The following is a 25,308-nucleotide window of genomic DNA, read 5'->3' on the forward strand; positions in this document are numbered from 1 at the left end:
GAGCTGTCTCAGACTTCACCATCCACCCCCCCCCCCTCACCCACACACCATTCACTAGCTGGGACATGGGGGAAGTCAGGAGTGAGGGACAGGCAGCTCCCCCCTGTCTGTGAAGCCAGCCTCTCACTAGTAATGCAGGGAGGGAGCTGTCTCAGACTTCACCATCCTCCCCCCCCCTCACCCACACACCATTCACTAGCTGGGACATGGGGGAAGTCAGGAGTGAGGGTCAGGCAGCTCCCCCCTGTCTGTGAAGCCAGCCTCTCACTAGTAATGCAGGGAGGGAGCTGTCTCAGACTTCACCATCCTCCCCCCCCCCCTCACCCACACACCATTCACTAGCTGGGACATGGGGGAAGTCAGGAGTGAGGGTCAGGCAGCTCCCCCCTGTCTGCAAAGCCAGCCTCTCACTAGTAATGCAGGGAGGGAGCTGTCTCAGACTTCACCATCCTCCCCCCCCCCTCACCCACACACCATTCACTAGCTGGGACATGGGGGAAGTCAGGAGTGAGGGTCAGGCAGCTCCCCCCTGTCTGTGAAGCCAGCCTCTCACTAGTAATGCAGGGAGGGAGCTGTCTCAGACTTCACCATCCTCCCCCCCCCTCACCCACACACCATTCACTAGCTGGGACATGGGGGAAGTCAGGAGTGAGGGTCAGGCAGCTCCCCCCTGTCTGTGAAGCCAGCCTCTCACTAGTAATGCAGGGAGGGAGCTGTCTCAGACTTCACCATCCTCCCCCCCCCCCCCCTCACCCACACACCATTCACTAGCTGGGACATGGGGGAAGTCAGGAGTGAGGGTCAGGCAGCTCCCCCCTGTCTGTGAAGCCAGCCTCTCACTAGTAATGCAGGGAGGGAGCTGTCTCAGACTGGTATCAGGGTTAGGGCACTGTGTGCAGGAAGATCACAACACTCCTGGTATTAATAGGGATAGGGCACTGTAAGAGATGACTGTAGTAGATTGAATAAAGATCTGATGTTTCTGCTCTCCTCACACCAAACAAAACAAACACACAAGCAGAGAAGCCCTCTTACAAAGCTGAGCTAGTGAGTTAAGTAGGAGGAAAAGTAAACATACTGGTGCCAGTGTGGCTACTTAAAAATACACTTACCAACAATCAATTACATATATTTGAACTGTGTACAGTTCCAGCCAGGACCACCTTTCTAAAATGCACAGTGATTGGCAAATTCAACATGCACTAGCATTTCAGGTGCCCTGCTAACAAAATAATAAACAAACAAGTTCTAGTCACGTGAGTGCTGATCATTACATTACTTTTTTTGTCAAGCTTCCAACTGTTTCCATTTCACATCCCCCCAACCATATTGGTAACATCAATAGATAAGAGCACAGCCAGCCAATAGGAATACATACATACATATTCATTCCTAAGTGACCTTTACTGACCTGGGAAGTGTGAACACTTTGTTTCATTTTCTGTTGGTGTTCGTTAGTTTCCAGTTCCATTTCCCATCCCCCCAACCATCACCTCAGTGGTAACCTTGGTAATATCAATAGATAAGCGGGCAGCCAGCCAATAGGAACACATATTCATTCCTAACTGACCTTCAGTGACCTGGAAAGTGTTTATTTGTATCATTTTCAGTTAGTGCGCACTAAATCGAGTTAGTGCGCACTAACGGGGAGTTAGTGCGCACTAACTCGAGTTAGTGCGCACTAACACGATTTAACGATTTTTAACGATAAATCGTTAGAATTTCTATTGTATCGTGTTCTATAACGATTTAAGACGATATAAACATTATCGGACGATAATTTTAATCGTTGAAAAACGATTCACATCCCTAATTTTTATATCACTGTTGATAGTCAATTTTGCCCCTCTTGGAGCCTTGGGGTGTCCCTGCCATTGTTAGTGCTGCTTTGCTTATCTCACAGTTCCTGGCATTGTTCCTGACTCTGCTGGTACCACTTTTCCCCCTCTCACAATGCCTTGGGGTGTTAATGCCACTGTTGTTGGTACTCTTTACCCTTCTTTTTCTGGCTTGGGGTCTTTACTCTTTATGCCACTATTTAGTGCCCTTTTCCCTTCACACAATGGCTTGGCTTCATGTCACGCTTGTTATTGCCTTTTGCTCCATTTTTGATATCTTAGGGTGTTCATGTCACTGTTGTTGGTGCACTTTGCCCTTCTTGAAGCTTTCTTGCCACTGTTGATGCTCCTTTACTGCTGTCATGGTGCCATACACTGGTCATGCCATTATTAGTACCACTTTGTTCCTCTTTGGTGCCTTGCAGTCCTCATGCCATTGTTGATGATAGGGGTGTGCATTGATAAAATCTTTTATTTCATTTTGTTTTCCCCCCTTTTTTGTTTATTTTTTTGTTTGTTTGTTTCATTAGGGCTTTTTTTTTTCATTCGGTGCACAGTAGTTCAATTTAGTGCACACTGTTTCAATTAGTGCTTTCTGCTTTCCTCTTATATTCATCCACAAGTCTGCTTTTAACATATTTTAGGGTAAGCTCATTATCTGGTCTAGCATCGAGTGCTGTTACAAGTGCCTGGTAACTATCTGGGAGATCACTGAGCAGCAGGGGTGAACATGAAAGTCTTTAATTTCTTCTCCTATGCCATGCAGTCTTGCTACCATTTCCAAGTTGCATCTAATATAATCCTGCATACACTGGCCTTTGAGCAGTTTAGTTAGGTTCAGCTTTCTAAGTAAATACAGCTCATTGCTTACATTTGTTCTGTCATGCACCTTCTTCAGTCCATTCCTCTTCTATTTGGCTGTTACACATTTACAAATATGCACAGTCTGATTATCATTCATGCTGAAAGTAATAGTACTTTGATCTTCTCATCCCATTCTAGTGTGACTGGGGCAGGGACAGCTTCTTCTATACATTTCTACATACCTTCTCATAGAAGCAGCATCTTTACCTTAAGGCGTCCATATTCAAAAGCCATTTACATGGATAGCCAAACAGTTATCCATCTAAATAGCACAGCCACCTATATTCAGTCCTTATCCAACTGAATTCTAGCTGGGTAACTAGTTACCGTAGTGCTCCGGAGCTACGCTAGAAGCAAACACTTCCAACGTAGCTCCTTAGTAGCACCATATGCCCTAGGCCCGGGTTGCGGTAGGAGAAACAACTCTTTAAGGTACATGGTGGGTAAGGGTGGGTGTAGGGGGGGGGGAGGAAGGAGCCCACAGATATTAAGAATTTAAAAAGCAAACCTGGAATTCAGCAGGGAGTGGGGAGAGGGAAGAGGCTAGCATGGACCCCTGGTCCTATTTTTTTTTTTATTCCAATTTTGGCTCTTTGGGGAGGAGGCAGCAGGAGCCAATCATGAAGTTTGAATTGAGGGATGAAGGGAGGGGGGCAGGATTTTGTTGGGAGCTGTAGGCCCACATTTTTTATTTTGTTTTTAACTAGGTTTGCCACTTAATTGGATATCTTTTGAAGATATCACTTTGAGTGGCTGGTTATCTGGCCACACAAGGCCATATAACTTTGTAAGTAACCAGCTATATTCAGAAGAATATCCAGTTATGTTTTAAAGTTATCCGGCTATTGTTAGCCATAGAACTTTATTCTGGGATATTCAGTAGGACGGTTACCCCACTGAATATCCAGGACAAGTTATCCGGCTAACTCTAGCCAGATAAATTGTCCACTAAACAGCCAAATTAATATTAGCCTCTAAATTTCCATGTCTGGTAGATCTGGTTAGTCAGATGAGCAAATGCAAATTTGGATGCAGTACTGCCAATGGCTGCCATTTCCTGTGAATCTGCCTTTTTTGTTTGCTTTGCTCATTGATCCTCTGACTTTCAGCACTGTTCCGACTGTAGTCCTATGTTTGTTACAGTTCTGGGCTCATAACCATTAGATATGTGAATCGGAACCGGAATCAGTTCCGATTCCGATTCAAATCATTAATTTTTTTTAGTGAGGCCCGATTGCGTTTTTGTTTATCGGCTGCGCCCGAGCCGATAAACAAAAAACCCACCCCGACCCTTTAAAACTGATCCCTTAGCTTCCCCCACCCTCTCGAACCCCCCCCCCCCCCCCAAACTTTTTACGAATACCTGGTGATCTAGCGGAAGTCAGAGATTTTTGAAGATGCTTGTGCTGGTGCCATTAAGGGAAGACTGTGGACTCTGAAGCAGGACCGGACTGTCTGAAACGCGATCGCGTCGGGACTTTTGTCATGAGCTAAGTATTACAATTTTGCTGATGTTCATGCATTTTATGCTAGAAGTGAATCTCCAAGTATTTTTGAATTCCCGTGGCAATATGGACTGTTTTTAATGCACTTAAAAAATGTAAAAAATAGTTTGAAGATACAATTTAATAAAGTAATGTGACCTTTCCATGGTGGGTATGATTGACATACAGACTCGTTGCATATTGGTCCTACATATATAAAATAATACAATAAGAATTTGTTACGCTATTGGATTGTGTATATGCGGTATTGTATAATCATAATAAGATTGACCAGGAAACCAGTTGTTCTATTATTGCGTATATAAAATGCTTCCATCTCCGCAGTGCCGCTTCCACTCTGCTGAAAGGTCTGTGACAGTACTGGGTCCATGCACTCCTGGGGACCTCACTGCTTCCTGGTCTATTGATGGGGTTCATGCCCTCCTGATGACCCATCTCTGCTTCCTGCTGTGGTCCACACCCTCCTGGGGAACCAACTATGCCTCTGGACCTGTTGCTGGGGTCCCCCTTATCCTTGGGGACTATTCAATCTGCTGCTGGGGTCCACATCCTCCTGGGGGACCATTCAATCTGGCACTGGAATGCAAACCTTCCTGGGGGACTGCTTGATTTGCTGCTGGGGTCCCCTTTCTCAAGGGTGACCCTCAGTCACCTCCCAATCTGCCACTGGGGTCCCCTTCCTCCTGGGGGACCATTTGATATGCTGATGGTATCTTCTCATCAGGACCCAGGGTGACCTCTCAATCTTTCACTGGAGTCCCTTCCTTCTAAGGGACTACTCCACCTCGGATCTGCTGCTGTCCTTCGGTTCTTTTCCCTTAGTAGGAACAATTTGCTTGATTTAGTGTTCACTGATTCAAACCCTCTGGTCTCAGCTTTCAGTGATTTTTAGCTCTGCTAAGCTCATGGCCATTCATTCGCTGTTTCCCCGCCTGAATGGATAATCTTCTCTCAGCCAAAAGGTCAAGATCCAGGCAGGACCTTGGAATGATAATGTGTGCATAGCCTTCCATCCTGCATGACCTTTTTTTCTGTTGTCTGAGAACTGGGCACCCAATAAAATCAAGGAATATAAATCAATCTTATTACTAAAACCATACTAATCAAAACGAATGTCTCCAACAAGCTAAGGAACAGAATAACATCCAATAATTAGGAACTCATACAAAATTTAAAAAATTTTCCAAACAGCAGTAAAATATTTAAAAATGGCAGACACAGATACCCAATAATTAATATTAATAAGGATGGAAAATTCACTGAAAACTTCATTTCCAGTTACCTTGAGCATATTGTAGATTAGGGAGCAGCACAAACTTTCTTCACACACACACAGATACAGGCTCACATTCACACACATTCACATACACACACAGACACACACACACACTGAGTCAGATTCCTATTCACACACACTCACCCATTCAGGTTTCCATTCACATACTGTCTACATCTGACAGATGTCCACTAGTGGACAATACTTACATGCCCAAGATCAGGTACCCATTCACACACACACACAAGGGCATAGGATGACTGCTGAAGTTGGTGGTGCACCATAAAATTTGCTGCTGCTATGTGCCCTAGAACACACTATACTCTCCTACATTACCCTGTGAGCACTAAAAACATAAGAGCATAAGAACATAAGAAATTGCCATACTGGGTCAGCCAAGAGTCCATCAAGCCCAGCATCCTGTTTCCAACAGTGACTAATCCAGGCTACAAGTACCTGGCAAGTACCCCAAAACTAAGTTTATCCCACGCTACTGATGCTAGTAATACAAGTAGCTATTTTCTAAGTCAACTTGATTAATAGCAGGTAATGGACTTCTCCTCCAAGAACTTAGCCAAATCTTTTTTAAACCTAGCTCACTACCTGCACTAATCACATCACCTGGCAACAAATTCCAGAGTTTAATTGTGCATTGGGTGAAAAAGATTTTTTTTCTGATGAGTTTTAAATGTGCTACTTGCTAACTTAATGGAGTGCTCCCTAGTCCTTCTATTGTCCAAAAGAGTAAATAAGCAATTCACATTTACCCATTCTAGACCTCTCTTGATTTTAAAGACCTCTATCCTATCTCCCCCCCCCCCCCCAGCCATCTACTTTCTCTTATGCAAAAAGCCTATCAAATTCATACTTATATCAACCCAATCCTTAGAGGGAATATTAGCTAATACCACAAAATAATCACCTAATCTACCAAGAGCAGTTACAATAAAATAATTGAAAGAAAAAATATTTTCTGCAAGAAGATTCAAAACCGCTTTCTGAATGCAAGTGAAATTAATAAAGAGCAAACTTCTGTTTGAAATAGAAATGAGGAAGAGATAACCATAATGCTTTAAAAGCTGGTGATAAATATCATAATTTACACAGCAAGAATTAAAGTTACACAAGAACAGGACCTTTAAAATAAAGACAGACAAGGATGGTCCTGTCTAAACAAGAGGTAAGATCCAGACACAAGAATAGGTCCAAGCAGCAGGCAATCATGATCAGGTCCAGGCAAGAGGTCATGATCTGGAGAGTCAGTCTTAGGGGAGTCGAAGACACACAAAACACATTGGATAATATGGCAGAACAAGGCAAGATGGGATAAGGCAAGACTGGGGAGACAAGTTAGGATTCAGGAACGCAGGACACAGGAACCAGGAACTCACAGCAACACACACTGCAAGGCAGGAAACCCATTGCTGAGGTGAAGGACTGCTGTGGTGCCTTTGCTTATACAGACCAGGAAGCTGAGGTCTTCTGGAGGCACCACTCAGAGATTCCTGCCACAGGACTCATATTATGCATGCACCTATAGGAAGGTGGCGGTGAACTGGCCGGGATGATTACATCAGCGGTCATTGGTGGTGTTTGATGATGGTGGCACACCACCACAACAATAGGCCTCTAGCAGCATCATACAGCAGCAGGGGTAAGTGTGGAGGCTCAAGGAGCTGTCCCATGGGCAGCCAAATATAACAGTACCCGCCCAAAGCCACTCCCCAGGCTTCTAGGCTTGGGCTTCCTGGGGAATCTCCTGTGAAAGTCCTATCTGAGTTTGGGGGCTTACAGATTGAAGGTTGGCTCTCATGAATTTTACTTGGGTCCATAGTTTATCCATGAAATAAGGTACTGTAACTGGTTTTGGACCTTTCAGGAATCCAAAATATCTTTGACCTCAAATTGAATGTCTTCTTTGGTAGCAACTTTGGTGGTCTGGAGGGGTGATCTGCCTGTCCAAGAAAGGGACTGCAGGTTTCAAAGAAAAACGTGGAACACATACTGAATCTGTAAGGATGCTGGTAATTTGAGCTTGTAAGGCACATGACCCAGTTGTCACTCAATGGGAAATGGACCCACAAAGCACAGCACAACTTTAGAGAAGGCATCTTCAAGCACAGGTTTTTAGGGCAAAGCCAAACTAGGCTCTCTGGGTGAAATTGAGGCTCTGGACAACATTTCTTGTCTGCGAGTTTTTTAAATGTTCTGCTACTTGTTTGAGGAGATGGTGTATATTCTCCTAAAGTTCCTGGAGTTCCTGTCTCATCAAGTTAGCTGCTAGGCAAGGGAGCAAGATAGGTACAGGTACTTGTGTAAGAGGATGGTTCCTGAACATTATGTAAAATGTTGATGACCCTGTGGAACTGTTCACATGGTTCTTATAGAAGACGTTTACCAGTGAAAAAAGGGAATCGAGTTATCCTGCTATTGTAGAATAACTGGTTGTTCCTGCCTTGCAGAAGAAGAGGAACGGAAGACTCATCTCCATATTCTACTCAGCAGCCTCTGGGAAAGAACTCTAGAGGGTCACAGATCTTGATAGAGGCTTTGAATTCCACAGTCCCAGATTCCAGAGGCCACTGAACCCCTTGCAGCAGAAGAAGACCAGATGGCTCACCTACATATCCTACCCAGCAGCTCCCAGGAAAAAATTCCAGAGGATCACAGTGAGCATTACAGGCTTTAAATTCCACAGTTTCAGCTTCCAGAGGACCCTGCACCCCTTACAGCAGAAGAGGAGTGGAAGGCTCATCTGCACATCCTAGACAGATGCTTCCAGGAGAGGACTCCAGAGTTCACAGTGAGTAATCCAGGCTTTGAACTCCAGAGCCCCAGCTTCTAGAGACCCTTGCATCCCTTGCAGCAGAAGAGCACCAGAAGACTTATGCACATATCCTATTCAGCAGCCCTAGGAGAAGACCCCGAGAGGTTACAGTGAGCTATCTAGGCTTTGAATTCCACAGTCCCAGCTTCCAGAGGCCTCTGCACCCCTTACAGAAGAAGAGTACTGGAAGGCTCATCTGCATATCTTATCCAACAGCCCCCGGAAAAGGATTCCAGAGGTCACAGCAAGTGAGCAAGGCTTGAAACGCCACAGCCCCAGCTTCCAATAGCCCTCTACACCACTTATATTAGAAGAGGACTGGAAGGCTCATCTGCATATCCTACCCAGCAGCTGCTGGGAGAGAACACCAGAGGATCCAGTGAACATTCCAAGCTTCAAACTCTACATTTTCAACTTCCAGAGCCCCCCCCCCCACCCCTACTCCTTGCAGCAGAAGAGTATTGGAAATGTGTGTCATTAGAGAAACTTCTCAATCCAGTGCAAGCACTGAGAGGAGATCATCTTGGTCATGGCTGAAGAAGATCAGTATCGCTTTGAAAAATCTTAGTACTTAAAAATTTTGGAAAGAGGTGAAATAGTGGAGTATATTCTGAGGAACAGGTGAGGCTGGTTAAAAGGATCAGGTCCCTTTAAATCAGTGGAGGAGGCGCGGCCTTGCGCCTAAGGATGGTGGCGGCCATCTTGAATTTTCCCCCGCGGAGGAGAGATGCTGGAGAGACAGCGCTGAACGCCGGCCCGGCGCGCTCAACTTACGCCTGCCTTGGTAGGGGAAGGGAGGGGAAGGTGCAGGGGGGTGGAAGGAAAGTTCCCTCTGATTTCGGAGCAGCCTCGAAGGGAACGGAGGCAGGCTGTGTGGCTCGGCGCACTCAGGCTGCCGATTTTGGGCAGCCTTGCGCGCACCGACCCCGGATTTTAACAGATACACACAGCTACGCTTGTATCTATTGAAATGCAGCATACTATATGCAAAGGGTGAGATTGTGGCACCTTCACTTTTTCTTTGCAGATGGCTTGAATCAGTCAACCTGCATGACTTCTACTGGGGTCGGTCCTGTCTCAGGAGGTGAGCGGGGTGTCACTGGTCACTGGAAATTTGGGGCAAGCAATGGGGCTATGAAGTGAACTCCTTTTCCTGGTGCTTTGCTGAAACCTTAAATCTAGATGGATGGCTAAGCTGATTAGGCCTTCCAACATCTCAGAAAAATTCCAGGTAGCCAACTCATCCATTATATGTTCTGAAAATTGTTGCCTGAAGTTTGCAATCAGGCTGCCATTGCCCCACTGAAGTTCAGAGGATATGATGTGGAAGTGTGTTGCGGACTCCCCCCACAGATCGAGAACCTTGTCTGATATGCAGGAATTCAGATGCTTTGGAAGCTATGCAGCCAGGCTCATCAAAGATCTACCAGAATTCTTATAAGAAACAGTTCAAGTCACCCAGGAACAGATCATCTCTTTCCCAGAGAGGTGATGCCCAGGCCAAGGAATCATTGTCCAGCAAGGATAGAATGTAAGTTATTGTGACTCGACCAGTGGGAAACAAAGGAGCCTGTAACTCGAACCTCATCTGACACAGATTTAGGAAGCCCCTACAGTTCACAGGATCACCATCATATCTTGATGGTGGAGGCAGGCAAAGGGTGCCAGAGTGGAAGCTGGGGTAAACTGAGCAGTTATATCTTGGAGGTACCTGGCCATGGTATACATTTGGTCCTGCTGCTGCTGAAGCTGGTGTGATAGCCCAACATTAGCGGAGGTCTTAGGTGAGTCCACTGAGCTCATGGCCTCAGAAAACTGTGAAAGGTGGCATGGACTTTGTGCTGCGGCGTAGTTGACGCAGCCTTTTAAGCGAATCAATGAGATTTACACTGGCAGCTGGCAAACATGCACTATAGCAGGACAGATTGGAGCTTCACCTATACCAGCTGCCTCCCCTGCAGGTTGAGCTCTTGGGTTAAGGTGGCCAGCAGGTCTTAGGTGGGTTTCTAGGGTGATGGCCACAGCAAGAGTGCACCACATAAGACCTGCTTGCTACCGTAACCCAAGGGCTCAACCTGCAGGTCAGGGCAAGCAGCAGACTAACAGAGTCAGAGACAGGTAGAGGTCAGAGCAAGCAGCAGGCAAAGGTGGTCAGGTACAGGCAGCAGGAAATCATGATCAGGTCCAGGCAAAAGTTCAAGATCCAGAGAGTCAGTCCAAGGGGAGATGAAGACACTGTATGAGATAACAGGCCAAGGCAGGAATCAGGAACGTAGGACACAGGAGCCAGGAACTTGAAGCAACTCACACTGCAAGGCAGGAAATCTGTTGCTGAGATGAGGGACTGCTGCGGGGAGGCTGACATCATCTGAAGGTGCCGCTTAGAGATTCCCGCCAGAGGGCCTATATTATATGTGGGTGCACACCTACAGGAAGATGAAGGCAGCTTGGCCGGGATGGCAACATCAGCGGTGGTTGGTGGTATTTTGCAACAGCAGAACACCTCTGCAATGGGAAGTGCCTGGAAGTGTCGTGCAGTGGCAGGGGAAAGTGCAACAGCTTGCGGGGCCATCCCATGAGTCACTAAATGTAACAATTCTTTTGTCTCACAGCCAAAACTGCAGGCAAAAGAATGCAGCACATGCTCTTTTAGGTGGAATGGTGGAACCAATCTCAAAGAACCACCATCTCTTTAAAGAACCGGCCACTTAAGAACTTGGTCACTGGGGAAAAAAGGTTGAGAGGGGGACAGGGCTGACCTATAGGTCAACCCAGGGCCACTATTCGAGGCAACCCCAGCTCCTCCATGAAAAATAAAATGTTAAAAAGCACGTGTAATGATGATCCCCCCAAAAAAGTTTATCATTAAAATCATTGGGGGTTCATGGGTACTCCCCACCCTAAACCCAATAGACACCTAAACTCATTGGTGTATAGTGTTCCCCCCTGGCACCACCCTCTTCTCTCCCCTCCCCCACAATGGTATGAAATAAAATCATTGGGAGTTCAGGGACCTCCCCGTTCCCCCCTTCAAACTTCAGGCACCCCTACTCCCTGAACCCCCTCCCGCATACCTTGAAACTTTGAATATAGTAGAAGGTCCCTCGTTGGGGCCAGGGTGCCCTCTAGCACCCCACCCGGTTGATGCCATTTTTCAAAATGGTGCTGACCTGACTTTGTCCCATCACGTGACTGGGGTAAGGTCCGGGAATGGGACCTAGGCCATGTGGCCTAGGTCTGATGCCTGACCCTTGTCTCTATCATGTGATTTTAGGTCTGTTATTCATATGTCTAGATTTAGACATCTTAATTAGGTACCTAGTATTGAAAATAATTGCTAAGCACTAAGGGCCGGATTTTCAGAGGATTTACATGCATAGGGGGGTTACGCGTGCCGGGCCTATTTTATAAAGGCTCGCCGACGCATGTAAAGCCCCGGGACGCGTCTAAGTCCTAGGGCTTCGAAAAAGGGGCGGGGCAAGGCATTCTAATTCCATTTCAGTAGCCACCTACCTTTTATTCAGGCATATTTAGGAGCCTAGAGAAATGAGGTATGTAATTTAGTCATTCAGCCCAAGTACATTTTCAAAAGAATGTAAATATAAGAGCCAATTTAGGAGCCTAACTCCCTAAGTTGGACACTTAAACCCTTTTAAATTTGGCCTCCAGAATTCCTAGTGGAAATGCAGGTACTCATATATCATGGTCTGTCTATGGTCTGTATATCATGGTCTGTCTATCAAACCGCCTAGACGGATAGTTCCCTACCCATTGTGCGGTATATAAGAACTGTAAATAAATAAATAAATAAATAAATAAATAAATAAATTGCTCAAGAGACAAAAATAATCAGATGTTTGAGTGACAGCTGTGCTAGTAATGGTGGCTATTTAGAATATTTTAAAGCTTTGTAGTTAAACATGGAAAGGGAGAAATGCTGGAGGTGAACTAAATGGGGTATCTTGCATACTCATCTACCCAATAGACTGGCGTATAGAGAAGGAAGATGTCAAAAACTCTCTTGAGTGGTATCCCATATGAATGTCTTTGATAAGGAGTGATAACCCACAAATGTTCAGAATCTATGACATGCAACTGGGATATATCTTTATTAATGTGAAAAGGAATAAGCAATTGGTCTTTTTTTTTTTTTTTTTTGCTATCATCTACTATCTGCCTATGTTGCTATATTGTCATCATTTGTTTTATGTTCCTACAAGCCGTTAAGCCCGTTAAAACGGGCTACATCCCTCTGTCTCTCACCTCCCCCTCATTCTCTCTCCCCTACCTCCCTCATTCTCTCTCTCCTACCTCCCTCCCACCCACTCACCCACTCCTCCCCAGCCTCCCTCTCCTCTCACTCAGTCCCTCCCTCCCACTCAGTCTCACTCACTCCCTCCCCCTCTCTCCCACACTCAGTCCCACTCACTCTCCCTCAGTCCCACTCCCTCCCTCCCTCTCCCTCAGTCCCACTCACTCCCCCTCAGTCCCACTCCCTCCCTCCCTCTCCCTCAGTCCCGCTCACTCCCCCTCACTCAGTCCCTCCCCTCACTCAATCCCTCCCTCTCACTCAGTCACTCCCTCCCACTCTCTCTCTTCGTCCCTCCCACTTAGTCCGTCCCTCCCTCCCTCTCTCTCTCTCCTCCCTCCCTCGCTACTGGCCGCTGCCGCCGCCCGCTGCCGCTACCGCCGCTGCCGCTGCCCGCTGCCGCTACCGCCGCCGCCCGCCACCGCCGCCCGCCGCTACCGCCTCCGCTGCCGCCCGCTACCGCCGCCGCTGCCGCCCGCTACCGCCGCCGCCGCCCGCCCCCGCTGCCGCTACCGCCGCCGCCCGCTACCGCCACCGCCCACCACCGCTGCCGCTACCGCCGCCGCTGCCGCCCGCTACCGCCGCCGCTGCCGCTGCTACCACCGCTGCCGCCATGTTTTTTGGTTTTTTTTGACGCTGCCTAAGACTGACGTGCTCGCCCGCACATGCGCAGTAGAGCTGCTCTCTACTGCGCATTTGTGGGCACGTCGGTCAAGCTTCATTTATCTAGTTAGATGATATATTGCTCCTCAAGTTCCTTGTTGCTGAGTTTTCCAATTCTGCCTGACTTTGATCTACCCAGCAAAAATGGGCATTTCTCAATAGATTTTGATTTGCTATGGCATCTGATTTGCCAGTCTCCACAAACGGGGTTTGTGATATAGTCCACATTGCACGTGCTGAGCCGTATCATAACTGAATGCTTCCAACCACGTTTGATGATGGCATGAGGACTTTGAACATTGTAAATGAGTTAGCTGGTGCTTGATTTCACAACCTATGTATTCAGTTACAATACCAATTTTCAGCATGAACTGTTCATGGCAAATAGACATGTCATATATTAGTAATTGATCTATACCTTTGGGGTAGATTAAAGATGCCAACTGCCTCGGGTATAAGAAGATTGCAACAGCACATATCTTATAGTATATTTTGCTGTGATCTCCAAGCGTAAAACTCTCTAGCTAGGCAGAACGAGGCAGTTTAGTTTGACATTCCTGTTTCCGACTAAAAGAGCTGTCACTATCACCAAATTCGCATGAAAAAAAACCCCATAAAGTAATATGTTACACAGAGGTATATTTGACAAGTTTGAAAACCCATGGGCATGCTTTCAGAGCTCCTGTGCAATATGGTTATATTTCTGGGTTTCAACATTTTTCTTTTAGTGTTATTTTACTTGAGCAAAATGACAGCACACAAAGGTATAGTCACAAGTATCTAATCGCAAAATAAGGAGTCATTTCTATATTCATTATTCTGTATAAAATCCAGTGACTGTACTAAGAGTGCTTGAATAACTGCAGACTTATAAGGGCCAGATTTATTAAGGCTTTTCTCCCTTTTTGTGTCTATGGGAAAAACCCTTAGTGAATCAGGTACTTAGTTATGAGGACAATGTTGAATGAGATCTAGCAAGGCAGTTAGTGAGTTTCCATAACAGATGCTATATTTAGTAACTTGAGGCCTGATGTACTAAGGTGCAATAAGCTATGCACACATGTCAGCATGTAGTTCTTTGCATAGAACGTTATTGTTGATGAGGCAAGGAATTTTGTGTGCAAAAATTGTTTGCACAAACGCAAGTTAAAACGTACACACAGCTTGGTGCTTCTCTGTAACTATCCCATGTTAGGATTGTCTTCGAGCACTGCCTGGACTCTTTCCAAGTTCCAAGTCGTCGTCTGACTCCTTCCAAGTCCCTTCGTCTGAGTCTCCATGCTCCAAGTTCCTCTGACTCCCACTGGACCACCAGGTACTTCTAAAACGTTTTGGGGGGGTTTGGGAGGGTGGGGTGGGTTTTTTTGTTTATTGGCTCGGGCGCAGCCGATAAACAAAGCCGCACAAAAAAAAATTAACGATGTGAATCGGAACCGGAATCGGAACCGATTCCGGTTCCAATTCACATCTCTACTGAAAACTACTCCTGAAATAAGAGGATAATTAATTTTTCCTGAGCAATATTGACTAGGGATGTGAATCGTTTTAGGACGATTAAAATTATCGTCCGATAATTTTAATATCGTCTTAAACCGTTATGGAACACAATACAATAGAGATTCTAACGATTTATCGTTATAAATCGTTAGAATCGTGAGCCGGCACACTAAAACCCCCTAAAACCCACCCCCGACCCTTTAAATTAAATCCCCCACCCTCCCGAACCCCCCCCAAATGAGTTAAATAACCTGCGGGTCCAGCGGCGGTCCGGAACGGCAGCGGTCCGGAACGGGCTCCTGCTCCTGAATCTTGTTGTCTTCAGCCGGCGCCATTTTCTAAAATGGCGCCGAAAAATGGCGGCGGCCATAGACGAACACGATTGGACGGCAGGAGGTCCTTCCGGACCCCCGCTGGACTTTTGGCAAGTCTCGTGGGGGTCAGGAGGCCCCCCACAAGCTGGCCAAAAGTTCCTGGAGGTCCAGCGGGGGTCAGGGAGCGATTTCCCGCCGCGAATCGTTTTCGTACGGAAAATGGCGCCGGCAGGAGATCGACTGCAGGAGGTTGTTCAGCGAGGCGCCGGAACCCTCGCTGAATGACCTCCTGCAGTCGATCTCCTGCCAGCGCCATTTTCCGTACGAAAACGATTCGCGGCGGGAAATCGCTCCCTGACCCCCGCTGGACCTCCAGGAACTTTTGGCCAGCTTGTGGGGGGCCTCCTGACCCCCACGAGACTTGTCAAAAGTCCAGCGGGGGTCCGGAAGGACCTCCTGCCGTCCAATCGTGTTCGTCTATGGCCGCCGCCATTTTTCGGCGCCATTTTGGAAAATGGCGCCGGCTGAAGACAACAAGATTCAGGAGCAGGAGCCCGTTCCGGACCGCTGCCGTTCCGGACCGCCGCTGGACCCGCAGGTTATTTAACTCATTTGGGGGGGGTTCGGGAGGGTGGGGGATTTAATTTAAAGGGTCGGGGGTGGGTTTTAGGGGGTTTTAATGTGCCGGTTTTGCGATTTTTAGATTTTTAGATTTTTCACGATTTTTCACGATATTTTACCCCCCCAAACGGTAACAATACGATTCCCTCCCCCTCCCGGCCGAAATCGATCGTTAAGACGATCGAGGACACGATTCACATCCCTAATATTGACCATTGAAGGAACAATTATTGTAGGCTTGATGGTTTCTGCCTTTCCTCTTTTCTCTTTTTTAACTGATACTAAAGTTATATTATTTTCCAATTAAATATTTGAGCTCAGTTATTTTACTCTGTAAGAACAAGGAGATTTCTTTTATATTTTAAAGCTTGTGCTGGACTCACCAGATCTTGTAGCTAAAGAAAACCACATTTGTGTAGTGGTTGGCATTGCATAACTTTACTACTGGTCCTGATGAGGTACAAGTCTGGAAATTTTGGGCCAGAGGGATCCTGAACACTGGGGGGAGGGGAGAGGAGAGAAAGAGAGAACGCACCACTGTAATAGAGATAATATGACACTATATATCCCCAACTGTAAAAGTGGCACTTTCAACTCAGGGTGGGTTTTTGGGTAGACTGTGTTACATTGGTCTGCTAGGGCACAAGGGTCTGTAGATCCTTGTAACACTGCTCCCCCCAAAACCCACCCTGAATTGAAAGTGCCCTTTTATAGTGGGCTATATATGGAGTGTCAGATTGGTACTTTAAAAGAGGCTTGTGCATGCTCTCTCTCTCTTTCTCTCTCTTTCTTTCTCTCATGCATGTAAAGGCTCCACCACATACGCACAGAAAGGATATTTTAAATGGTACACATGCAAGAATACACACAATATATAAAATCAAGTGCATTTTTGCCTGCAGGCCCAATACGCTCGTTTATGGGCGTGCACATGTTCCTTTTACTTGTAAGAACATAAGACTTATCATACTGGGTCAGACTAAAGAACCATCAAGCCCAGTATCCTGTTTCCAGCAGTGGCCTAGAATCCAAGCTGCTTATCCCAAGAATAAGCAGTAGATTTCTGCAACTCTACCTTAATAATGGTTAATGGACTTTTCCTCCAGGAACTTGCCAAACCTTTTTTAAATGCAGCTACACTAATAGCTTTCACCAGTTTTTAATTATTGTTACTCCTATCTACTCTAGCTCTTACCTTTGCTTTCTCACAACATAGGATTTCACTAATTAAATTTACTTTAAACTCACTCTCCCATTCACTCTAGTTTATGTGTGATTGTTCCCTCATTGTTGTATCACTTTAATTGCATGCTGGGTTGTCTTTGTAACAGAGTATCAGTTTTATATTCCCAGCATCTTCCAGCACCATTTTACCAACAAACTAAACTATATTAACTGTAAATTTGCTAGAGCATCCATGCCCAGCTGATGTCACACTAATCATAATGTTGAACACGCTTCTGTGTATTCTCTAAATAAGCCATGAAATGAAGTCACACCCTGATATATGCGGATGACAACTTTGTCCTTGATTTTATTGAACATATCTTTATGAGCCACAGGGGATTTGGTCAAAAAAACTTCTGCTAGTGTCTCTATATGGCCCAATCACCCTCTATCATATCTCTGCCATGAGGTAGGCTAGGCCACCATGGCTTCAAAACAAGCTGTGCTGTGCTGAAACTGCATTAGAAAACCCAGACTGGATTAGTTCTACCTTGCTGGAATGGAATCATTTTATACATTACAGCTTCTCCCCATTACACAAAAATATACTGTGAGCATTTTATAGATGCCAGAAATGTAGCTCAAATCTTGATAAAAGGTTGGTATAATCATAAGAAAAGCATTAAGAAAAGTATCAGTCATAATTGATAAGGATTCTAGTAATGACCTTTAAAGAACATAATAGGATATCCAGGGGGATTTTCAAGATGTTTGTGAATTTTTGCTAGCACATAAATAACTAGAATTTTAGGGTAAGGGACTAATAAAAAAATCCCTCTCCTTTCGCCTTATGTAATAATTACTGTAAGCTGCTTGAACAACTGCACTAATCTCTCTCTGTATATCAACTGTGGCATCTCCTGTGAGGCTCTGATAAAAATTTCAGAAAAATGTTACCTTATCGAGCACAACCAGAGAGCCCCCTTATCCACAGATATGATAATGTTGCGATTTTCCTGGAGAGCTCTAATTGCATCCCAATCATGCTTAGAAAGATTGGAATAGTTTTTAGTAAAGGAACAAGCAGCTAATTAAGTGTCAACCAATTTAAAAAATATAAGTATCAATAGGACCCAGAGGCAGCCATCCTGATGGATTTGCAATGATAGAATTATCACTATTCAAAGGGTCAAGTTTCATAGTAAAATATAATTTCATTTGTAAAGTCCAATACATTCTGTATTGACTCTCCTACAATTTATGCCTTTAAATGAACTCAAAAAGAGATTTATTGGTTCAGTCATACACTACTGATAAATGTATTGTTTGTAATGTGAACTTCGAAGCTGGGGGTTTGTCACTTTCACTCATTGCTATGTATGTCTGCAGGTCAACACTGGATGTACATTGCATTTTAAAGATCACCAGCCAGTGCATTTGAAATTCACATGTTTTTGCAACTCTACATTTGTAGTTCCTTTTATCCGATGTTCCTGTCCTTTATTATACAAAGGTAAGATCCGAAAAATGTTTCGTCAACATAAGATTAGACATCGCAGCTGTTTATCACATGGTTGATTAGAGGCACCTATGGTTAATCATTTTCTTTAATTCATTTAGTTGACTAAGAATTTTGGATTTGATCACTCCATCTATTAGGGGTAGGGGTGCAATTTAGATTTGCATTTATTAAGAATGGAACAACAGTAGATTTTTCACTTTAATATTATTTTCCATATGGAATGAACATCAGTATTAACATTGATTGATCTGTGGTTTAGTTAACTTTATATTTATTGATTGAGAACAAATTACAAAGTAAATACACTTTGCACTGAAACATAACGAGTGAATTCTGACAAAAGCAAAAAGGTGATAATGGCAGCAAAACTCAGATAATAAAAATTAAAATCCAAGTTTCTCATGTATTAGTCTACAACCAAGGGGGATGGGGAAAAAAAGAATTCAAAAGAATTCCAGAGAAATAACATTAAGGAAACTGTTAGGATTTCACCTGCTACCTTCATAATGCCTCCCCACCAGCAGAGGCCCTCAGTATGCCTCATCACTAGTCTTGCCAAGCTCCTCCTCACTGCCCATGCCATGGTCAAGCACCATGGCATGGGCAGTGAGAAGGAGGTTAGAATGTCAAGGCAAGTGTAAACTTGCCTTGCCATTCTAACCTTGACTTCTCATGGTGTCACTTTTTGAGGATGGTAGACCTATTCTCTCTTATATCTTGCCTTGAGGCCTTTGGGCCTATTTGGTCTGTTCCAATCATTGCTGCCTTCAGGCTTCTGTGTTCTTTGTTCAGGGTTTCCCTTGTCTGCCTTTTCTAAGTCCTGCCCTAATCTGCCTTGTTGGTCTTGTCCTGTCTGATCCAGTATCCTGTCCAGTCCTGCCTGTACCAGAGTCTTGTCCTGTCTCTTTCAGTATCCAATCCTGCCTGTACCACATGGGGTTGTGGACCCTTGGGCCAGGACAAGTGATAGTGTGACTACTGAGGGATTGCCCTCAGTAGTTCTCGTCTCCGGTAGGTGGAGCTGGCGAGGACAATCCGGTAGGACCTTCACCTATACCAGCCCTCGTTCCCCACAGGTTGAGCCCTTGGGTGCCAGGGGCAGCAGGACTTAGGTGTGGGTGCCTTGATGAAGACGAAGAAGCTGAAGACAAATATTGGGTCAGAGGTACGGGTCAGGGCTGGCAGTGAAGGTGTGGAACGGAGTTCTGCAGTGTTTCTCTACCCTGTTTATGCCAGGGGCTGATAGGCCACCCTCCTAAACTGTTATGGACTAGTTGGTTGAAGAACAGGCAGAGGGACCCCTGTGACTGAAGAACAGGGGATGGGGTTCCTTGAGTGGCTGAAGAACAGGAGGAAGGGAGCATGCCTCATGTTCCCCAGTCTCAACCTAGCAACACTAATGGCAGTAAGGCCTGCAAAGCCAGCAGTGGAGTGGAGTGGAGTGGAGTGGAGGAGTAGTCTAGTGGTTAAAGCAGTGGGCTATGAACCAGGAGACCAGCATTTGAGTCCTGCTGTTGCTCCTTGTGATCTTGGGCAAGGCATTTTACCCTCCATTGCCTCAGGTACAAACTTAGATTGTAAGCTCTCTGGGGATAGGGAAATACCTACCATATCTGAATGTAACCCACTTTGAAGTGCTGAAAAAGTGGAATATAAATCTAAAAAAATAAATTTAACCACAATTTTTTTAAATTAAATGCTTGACCAGCTCCCACTTGAATCTAAAAGGTATACTTTTTCAATAAAGACTTGCAAGTTATGTTTGTTTATTTATTTTGCCCCGATTTTAACTCAATCATATATCTGAACCTTTTAGAGAATGCTTTTTTACCATCTGAACCAGTCAATCCTTCCATCTTCCCATTGCTCAAGTCCTCAACGTCCCTCTCTCATAAGAACATAAGAAATTTCAATGCTGGGTCAGACCAAGGATCCATCAAGCCTAGCATCCTGTTTCCAACAGAGGCCAAACCAGGCCACAAGAACCTGTCAATTACTCAAACACTAAGAAGATCCCATGCTACTGATGCAATTAATAGCAGTGGATATTCCCTAAGTAAACTTAATAGTCATTAATGGACTTCTCCTCCAAGAACTTATCCAAACCTTTTTTGAACCCAGCTACACTAACTGCACTAACCACATCCTCTGGCAACAAATTCCAGAGCTTTATTGTGCGTTGAGTGAAAAAGAATTTTCTCCAATTAGTCTTAAATGTGCTACTTGCTAACTTCATGGAATGCCCCCTAGTCCTTCTATTATTCAAAAGTGTAAATAACCGAGTCACATGTACTCGTTCAAGACCTCTCATGATCTTAAAGACCTCTATCATATCCCCCCTCAGCTGTCTCTTCTCCAAGCTGAACAGCCCTTACCTCTTTAGTCTATCCTCATAGGGGAGCTGTTCCATCTCCTTTTTCATTTTGGTTGCCCTTCTCTGTAACTTCTCCATCGCAACTATATCTTGAGATGCGGCGACCAGAATTCTACACAGTATTCAAGGTGCAGTCTCACCATGGAGCGATACAGAGACATTATGACATTTTCCGTTTTATTCACCATTCCCTTTCTAATAATTCCCAACATTCTGTTTGCTTTTTTGACTGCCACAGCACACTGAACCGATGATTTCAATGTGTTATTCACTATGATGCCTAGATCTCTTTCTTGGGTGGTAGCTCCTAATATGGAACCTAACATTGCGCAACTATAGCATGGGTTATTTTTCCCTATATGCATCTCCTTGCACTTATCCACATTAAATTTCATCTGCTATTTGGATGCCCAATTTTCCAGTCTCAGAAGGTCTTGCTGCAATTTATCACAATCTGAACAATTTTGAATCATCTGCAAATGTGATTACCTCACTTGTCGTATTTCTTTCCAGATCATTTATAAATATATTGAAAAGTATGGGTCCCAAAACAGATCCCTGAGGAACTCCACTACCCATTCCTTCCACTGAGAAAATTGGATCAAATAAGCAGCAAGAATGGGGAAAACATCCCAAAGTTTCAAAAGAGGCACCACAACAGTGTCAACACAAGAAGCAAAATGACACCAAGAATGGCATCAATATCCTAAGGTACCATGAAAAGGAAAGAAGCAGAAAAGGTTGAAGGAAAAAAAACAAACAATACACTAATAAATGGCCAAAGCAGCAAAATGTGACATCAACTCACCAAGGCACCATATGAGGTGCAAAGCAGATCCCTCAAGTGATAAGAATGCCCCAAGGAGTAGAGACTGGGCTATATCAGCAAGGTAGAGGGCAGCAAGACTCTCAAGACCTACAAAGTCTGGTTATGGCAGCCATTCTGAATGGAAAAAAGACCCAAGAGGTATAGGATAAGCGGTTTAGCAGCAAAGCAGAGTAGCATGGGAGATATCTGTCTTCCTGTTGAAACACTTGCCACTTGTCAAATACAGTACAAGAGAATGAACTGTCATCAGTATCACTTACAAGGTTCTCCAGGGGTTGATTAGACATATAATTCCATAAGCTTTCAAGAGTTATATTAGTGGGTTTAATTAATAAAGTATCAGATGTTATAGCTACATCAATATTTCCTTGTTTTTCTTTAACTGACTTGCTAATTTTTGGTGTACTTGACTCTAAGGGGCGGATTTTAAAACGAGCGCGAATAGCCTACTTTTGTTTGCGCTCCAGGCGCAAACAAAAGTACGCTGGATTTTAGTAGATACGCGCGGAGCCGCGCGTATCCGCTAAAATCCTGGATCGGCGCGCGCAAGGCTATCGATTTCGTATAGCCGGACGCGCCGAGCCGCGCAGCCTACCCCCGTTCCCTCCAAGGCCGCTCCGAAATCGGAGCGGCCTCGAAGGGAACTTTCCTTTGCCCTCCCCTCATCTTCCCCTCCCTTCCCCTACCTAACCCACCCGCCCGGCCCTGTCTAAACCCCCCCCTTACCTTTGTCGGGGGATTTACGCCTCCCAGAGGGAGGCGTAAATCCCCGCGTGTCAGCGGGCCTCCTGCGCGCCGGGACGCGACCTGGGGGCGGGTCCGGAGGGCGCGGCCACGCCCCCGGGCCACCCCGGGCCTTAGCCACGCCCCCGGAATGCTCCCGACACGCCCCGAAAACGCCGCGCGGTTCGGGCCCGCCCCCCGACACGCCCCCTCCGAAACCCCCGGGACTTACGCGAGTCCCGGGGCTCTGCGCGTGCCGGTAGGCCTATGTAAAATAGGCTTCCCGGCGCGCAGGGCCCTGCTCGCGTAAATCCGCCCGGTTTTGGGCGGATTTACGCGAGCAGGGCTCTGAAAATCCGCCCCTAAGGGAATCACATTCATACTATGTTTCATATTCAAAGAAGCATTATCACACTGATTTCCTTCCTTTGGGTTCAATTCATTAAACTGAACACTATCATCTAATACATCTAAAGGACTTAATACCTCTTCCTGCATAACTCCTGGCTTTTTTAGGGCTGTTATACCCTCCCTGCCAGGAGGAGATGGTGGAGCCGGAGCCCCAGGGCTCAAAGATATTTCATTGACCTGAGGAGGGTCAGTCCGTTCCACTGTCTCTCCTACAGCGGTCTGCTCAACTGGGGAGCTATGTGGATCTAACCAATCCAATACCGTTTTTTGCCCTGTTTCTATTGAAGCCACTTCACTAGGAGGCCTTAGTTTGGCCTTCATTTTAGTGTGTGGCATTTTACCAGGAAGAAATATAACTTTCAAACTGGTAATAGATAGTATAATGCAAAGATTTCACAAATATACACCAATAGATAAATTTCACTTCAAGGAGCCTAAGGAGAAGAAATAAAGGGTTCTTAGACCCTTATAATCTTGATAATCTTATTAAACTTAATACTTGCAATACTTCAATCCTGATATTCAAAAGATCCCAGCAAATTCTCGGCAAAGTCCCGGCAAAGCCCTGCTAACCGCACGCGCCCCTTAAGCACGCGCGGTTTTAGCAGTGCACCGGCATCTTCTGCCGCGCCGCAGCAGGTAGAAATTTATAACACAGTTCTGGGTCCCGCCTCCTCCGGAAACGCCCCACGAAACAGGAAATCCAAATGACCAGATGAAAAACCTCCGTCAGGGCAAGCTACCGCTTACCCCCGGGATCTGCAAAAACAGGTAACAATATCATGCACCTTCTCCTCTGGGCTCCTCCATATATTTAATTTAGCTAGTGTTTTTAGACTCCTGGCTAGTGTATCAAAATAACTGTGTTTGTAATTTACAGAACAAAGGGCTACTATCTGCAATAGCTGTTTGGTTTCTCCCACCCTGCCCTATTCCTACCCACCCGTAGGTTTTTTATTTCTAAATTGTTCTTGTAAGGACTTGGTTAAGTGAATAATATGATTAAAGTCCCAATAAGACTAAAGTACCAATTTAACAAATTGTATAATAGTCACTATTAGCAGAATGGCTTTTATTCAGTGTAACATTTGTGGTGCTTATGTCCCAATGTCTACCATTTGGAGACTTAAGGGTTATCCAAATTGTTTTCAGCTGTCTGCAATGAAAAAGTAGGTAATGCACTTGAAAGAGGAATTGTTCAGATTTCAAAAAACCTGCCCTATCTTGATGCAATCAGAATATCTTCCTCAGCTTCCTCAGAAGATTCAGAATCCTAAGAATAAATAGTTTACTGTAGGATCAGAAGAACAAGATGTGATTAAAAGATACCCAATCTCCCCAACTGGACAGCATCCTGAATATCCACCCTCAGTCCCACAGAGAAGTCATACATCCAAGATTCAGAATCCCAGAAAAACTAGATTACAGTCGGCTCTGGCAGAATAAGGCCTGTAATGAAGAGACATCTACTCTCTCAACTGTTATCCTTACATAATGCTTTTTCTGCTTCGGAAAATGAAGAAACCCCAGCAACAGAACATGAAGTGATATCTGAAAGGGAAGTAATCACCCAATGCACCCAAAACCCTCATGTCAAATATCATAAAAGAAAGCTGCTTCTTCTGGGAGACTCTGTCATCAGAGGAACCAGTTTGGGAACTCAGTTTGATTGGAACTCAGTTTGATGGGAACACAATAGTTAAATGCATTCCAGGATGCTCAACTAATGGAAATAGAAACCAGCTAGTCAATGCAATTATAGAAAAAAAGTAAGAATGCTACTATCAATGTTATCATCCATCTGGGAACAAATGACATCACTAAAAATGGTGTTCACAAGGTACAGAACGATTTCCAAAATCTAGGGGAGAAGATTAGACACTTGCTAAAACCAATTGCCTTTTCAGAAGTACTACCAGTTCACGGAAATGGCAAGGAAAGGTTATACCATATAGATAATTTCAATTTCTGGCTCAAAACCTGGTGTACAGAAAATGGTTTTGGATCTATTGGAGGCTGGAGCCATATATGGAGCAATAAAAGATTATATGGCAAGGTGGCCTACATTGGACTATAAATTGTAAAATCACTCCTTGGACTATGACAGGAAAGAGGATGCTTGTAAAAAATTCAGATCATACATTATCAGGCACTTAAACTAGGAAATGGTGGTGGCAGGAACTGGCCAGTGAAACTGGAATATCACCCCCAAGCAAAACAGGAAGTAGGAAGACAAATTAACAAAATCAATCAGTTCCAAAAAACTGAAAAGGCGACTAGGAAGAGCAGCTTGAAAGTTATGACCACAAATACTCATAGTTTGAGCTATAAAATCCCAGACCTGAGGGCCCTGATGATAGAGGCAAAATTGAACATTGTTGCTGTTACGGAGATATGATTCACTGAGTCTCTTGATTGAGATGTGGCTATCCCAGGCTATAACTTGTTAAGGAAGGACAGAGAGGGCAGAAAAGGGGGAGGAGTAGCTCTTTATGTCAAAAACAATATCCAAGCAACTGAATTGCAAGGGACGTGGGGTAAAGAAGAAAGATTATGGACCATCCTAAA

Source organism: Rhinatrema bivittatum, chromosome 7 (assembly GCF_901001135.1).
Source record: "Rhinatrema bivittatum chromosome 7, aRhiBiv1.1, whole genome shotgun sequence".
NCBI classification, from domain to species: Eukaryota; Metazoa; Chordata; class Amphibia; order Gymnophiona; family Rhinatrematidae; genus Rhinatrema; species Rhinatrema bivittatum.